Raw genomic sequence first — 5,426 nt, 5'->3', positions numbered from 1 at the left:
TTTTTGATTTATTGTAGAGATGAGGTCTCACCCAGTTGCCCAGGCGGGTCTCGAACCCGTAGGCTCAGGCAATCCACTCACCTCGGCCTCCCAAAGCACTGGAATTACAGGATGAGCCACCAAGCCTGGCCTATTTCTACTTATTAAGACACATCTTTTAGACTTTCTTCATGGATTTTTCAACAAATATTTCCTTGGGTTCAATGAAACTCCCTAGTATGTGATTTTTACAATTAATAATCCGAGAACAAAGAAAGAGCTCTTAGAAATTGAAAATATGATAACAAAGTAAAACCTTCATCAGAATGATGAAAGATAGCAGGAGGTAGAGGAAAAACAGAAAAGAAAGTTAAAAGGGGGAAAAATGAAAGAAAATAGAGGATTACTATGAGAGATTTCACATTCAACCAGCTGAAAAGTCTCAGGGGGAAAATAAGAGGTAAGTTTTCTTGAAGGGAAGGGGGAAATGTCAAAAAATGCAAAAAAAAAATTTCCCAGTACTTAAAAAAAAGAACATGCATTACCAGATGTACAAGGCCTAGCAACACTGCACATGACTGCACATCTTGTGACATTTCAGAATACTAGAGAAAAGAGAGGTCTTTTAAAAGTCTGAAGATGGGGGGATAAAACAGATTATTTGAGAGAATCAGAAAACAAAAACACTTCAAGCTTTCAAGAGAATCACTGAGAGACAGAAGATAATGGAACAATGCCTTGAAAGACTGAGGCCACGAAATTATTCAAGAAAACTTCCCTCATCTCATTAATGATGTGAAAATTCAAACACAAGAAATTTAGAGAAACCCAGCAAGACAACAAATGAGAAGACCTAGGCACATAATAATCCACCTGAACAAAGTAGGTATAAAAGAAAAAAATCCTAAAAGCAGCAAGAGAAAAAGGTCAGACTACCTACCAGGGAAGACCAATCAGAATAGCAGCAGATTTATCTACAGAAATCCTTCAGGCTAGGAGAGCTTGGAGCCCAATATTCAAAGTTCTCAGAGATAAGCAATTTCAACCAAGAATAACCTATCCAGCCAAGCTAAGCTTCATCAATAAGGGAGAATTAAAATATTTCCCAGACATCCAATCCCTAAGAACTTATGCTGCCTCCAGACCAACCCTACAAGAAACTCTTAAGAAAGTATTAAACACAGAAGAAAAGGGGAAAAGAACAACAATGTTCTTCATAAGAGTGCAGGAAAAAGATTGAAAACACACCAACTCAAAAAAACAAAAGAAAAACAACACACAAACAAGTATAACAACAACTCTATAAGAACATCATGACAAAAATAAACCCTCAGATTTCAGTAATTAGCCTGAATGTGAATAGACTAAATGCACCACTGAAAAGACACAGAATGGCAAAATGGATAAAATATCATGAGGCAACAATATATTGTCTCCAAGAGACTCGTCTCACCAGAAAGGACAGTCACAGACTCAAAGTAAGAAGATGGAAAACAAATTTTCAGGTGAAAGGAACACAAAAGAAAGTTGGAGTTGCAATCTTAACCTCAGACAAAATACCCTTTAAGCTATCAAAAATCAAAAAAGATGTCGAAGGTCACTATATAATGATAAAAGTGTCAATCCGTCAACAAGAAATATCCATCCTAAACATATATGTACCTAATGTAGGAGTACCACTGTTCATAAAGCAGCTTCTAGACAAACTGAAAAAAGAGATTGACTCTAACACTATCATAGCAGGGCACTTTAATACTCCGCTCACAACCCTGGACAAATCATCAAGACAGAAAATCATCAAGGACATCCATAATCTCAATGAGACTCTTGAACAAAAGGGCTTAATTGATACTTACAGAACACTCCACCCAAAGACCACAGAATATACATTCTACTCACCACCACATGGAACATACTCCAAGATCAACCACATCATTGGCCATAAAACAACATAAACAAATTTCATAAGATTGAAATATTGTCATGCACCTTTTCAGACCACAGTGGAATAAACATAAATATCAACACCAACAAAATTACCCCCAAACCCACAAAGACATGGTCACTAAACATGATGATGCTGAACAACGACTGGGTCAACACTGAAATCAAAGAAGAAATTGAAAGATTCCTGGAAACAAATAAAAATGAAGAAACATCTTACCAAAAACTCTGGGAAGCCATGAAATCAGTTTTAAGAGCAGAATTTCTATCTCTACGAGCACACATCAAGAAAATGGAAAGATCACAAGTGGAGAGCCTAAAAAACCACCTAAGGAGACTGGAAAAAAAGGCCACCAAAACCCCAACTTTAGCAGAAGAATCCAAATCATAAAAATAAGAGCAAAAATACAGGACATAGAAGATGAAAATATCAACAAAACAAAAAGACTGCCTCTTTGAAAGAATTAACAAGATGGATGGGGTCCTAGACAGATTGACCAAGAAAAAGAGAGGAAAAGCCCAGATAAACACAATCAGAAATACAAAAGATCAAATCACAACTGACTCTGAAGAAATGCAAAAGATTATCAGAGATTACTATGTACACCTATATGGAAATAAACTTGATAACCTAGATGAAATGGAAGACTTTCTGACATCATAAAACCTACCCAAGTTGAAACAAGAAGACATCGAGACACTAAACAGAACAATAACAATCCAGGAAGTTGGCTCTGTCATACGAAAACTACCTACAAAAAAAAGCCCTGGACCAGATGGATTTCCAGCAGAATTCTACAAAACATACAAGGAAGAGCTGATACCAATCCTACTGAAAGTATTCCAGCTGGACTCGGCGGCTCAGTCTGTAATCCCGCGCCTTTGGGAGGCTGAGGTGAGTGGATTGCCTGAGCCCTCGGGTTCAAGACCTGCCTGGGCAACTTGGCGAGACCTCATCTCTACAATAAATCAAAATTAGCCAGGTGTGGTAGCATGTGCCTGTAGTTCCAGCTACTTGGAAGGCTGAGGCAGAAGGATCCCCAAAGCCCAGCAGGTCGAGGCTGCGGTGGCCGGGAGCGGACACTGCACTCCAGTCTGGGAGACAGAGTGAGACTCCAACTCAAAAAAAAAAAAAAAGAAAGTATTCCAGGTAATTGAGAAAGATGAAATTCTTCCCAACTCATTTTACAAAGATAACATTACACTGATACCCAAACAAAGTAAAGATGCAACAAAGAAAGAGAACTATGGGCCAATATTCCTTACAAACATAGATGCAAAAATCCTCAACAAAATTCCAGCAAATCAGATCCAAAAACACATTTCAAAAATCATCCACCATGACCAAGTAGGCTTCATTCCCAGGATGCAGGGCTGGTTCAACATTCACAAGACCATAAATGTAATTAAATACATTAACATATGTAAAAACAAGAACCACGTGATCATCTCATTAGATGCAGAAAAAACTTTTGATAAAATTTCGAATCCCTTACCAGACTTCAAACTTTACTATAAAGCTACAATCATCAAAACAGCTTGGTATTGGTACAGGAACAGGCATATAGATCAATGAAATAGAATTGAGATTCCAGAAGCAAAACCTCAATTTCTCAACCAACTCATCTTCGACAAAGTCCCCACTATCTACCACTGGGGAGAGGAGAACCTATTCAGTAAATGGTGCTGGGAAAACTGGCTGACCACATGCAGAAGATGGAAACAAGACCCCTATCTATCCCCATGCACAAAGGTTAACTCCAAATGGATCAGAGACCTAAATGTAAAACCTCAAACCATAAGAACCTTAGAAAAGGAAGGAAATACCCTCATGGAAATTGGAACTGGCATCCAATTCCTGAACAAAACCCGAAACCCACAGGTCATAAGAGAGAAGATAGACAAGTGGGACCTTATTAAACTGACAAGCTTCTGCAAAGCCAAAAGAAACCATCAAGAGAGCAGGGAGACAGCCTACAGACTGGGAAAAAGTATTTGCCAACTCTAGGTCTGACAAAGGCTTAACATCCTGGATCTGCAAGGAACTGAAACGTACTGAAAAGAAGAAAACAAACAACCCCATTATAAAATGGGCAAAAGACATGAACAGACACTTCACAAAAGAAGACATTCGAGCAGCCAACAAACACATGAAGAAATGCTCAACCTCACTAATCATCAGGGAGATGCAAATCAAAACCACACTGAGATACCACCTAACTCCAGTCAGAATGGCAATTATCAACAACTCAAAAAATAACAGCTGCTGGAGAGGGTGTGGTGAAAAGGGAACACTTCTACACTGTTGGTGGGAGTGTAAACTAGTGCAACCTCTATGGAAAGCAGTGTGGCGAGTCCTAAAAGCTCTAAAAATCAACCTTCCATATAACCCCGCAATCCCCCTACTGGGAATATACCCTGAAGAACTCAAATCACTCTATAAAAAAGATACCTGCACACGTATGTTTATCGCAGCATTGTTCGCAATAGCAAGAACCCTGAAAAACCATGCTGCCCATCAAAGAGGACTGGATTTAAAAAATGTGGTACATATACATGATGGAATACTATGCAGCCATAAAAAAGAACAAAATCATGAATTTGCAGCAACCTGGATGGAACTAGAGTCTATAATACTGAGTGACCTCTCACAGAAACAAAGATCCGAGTATCACATGTTCTCACTCATATAATGGACCTTGAACATCCAATGTAAATACTATAATAAAATGACTGACAGTACTGGGAAACTATGGGGGGGTAGGGGGGTGGGATTAACAGTAGCAAATATCTGCCTGGGGATGGGAAAACACCTCTTATCAACAGGGTGACTGAATGAAATGTAATTGTACACCTAACCCTTAACTGTACCCCACAAAACCATAATAAAAAAAATTGATTAATAAAAAATAAATAAAAATTTAGCATCCTTTCTTGATAAAAATCCTCAAACACCTGCGCATAAAAGGAACATACCTCAAAATAGTAAGTGCCATCTGTGACAAACCCACAGCTAACATATTGCTAAATGGACAGAAACTAAAAACATTTCTCCTGAAAACTGGCACAAGACAAGGCTGTTCACACTCACCCCTCTTGTTCAATATTGTGTTGGAAGTCCTAGCCCAGGCAATTAGACAAGAGAAGGAAATCAGGGGTATCCAAATAGGAAAAGAGGAAGTCAAGTTATCCCTCTTTGCTGATGATATGATCCTATACCTTGACAATCCAAGAGAATCTGTCACACATATGTTTGTTGCAGCTCTATTCACAATAGCAAAAACATGGAACCAACCATGTTGCCCATCGAAGCTGGACTGGATAAAAAACATGGTACATATACACAATGGAATATTATGCAGCTGTAAAGAAGGACAGATATATGGACATTGCAGCAACTTGGATGGATTTGGAGTCTATCATACTCAGTAATTTATCACAGAAACAAAGAACTGAGTTCCATATGTTCTCACTCATAAGGTGAACTTGAACAATTATAATGC

Source organism: Carlito syrichta, unplaced genomic scaffold, assembly GCF_000164805.1.
Source record: "Carlito syrichta isolate Samal-C Ts95f unplaced genomic scaffold, Tarsius_syrichta-2.0.1 Scaffold306591, whole genome shotgun sequence".
Classification (NCBI taxonomy): domain Eukaryota; kingdom Metazoa; phylum Chordata; class Mammalia; order Primates; family Tarsiidae; genus Carlito; species Carlito syrichta.
The sequence above is the reverse complement of the archived record's forward strand: the minus strand, read 5'-3'. Positions refer to the sequence as shown.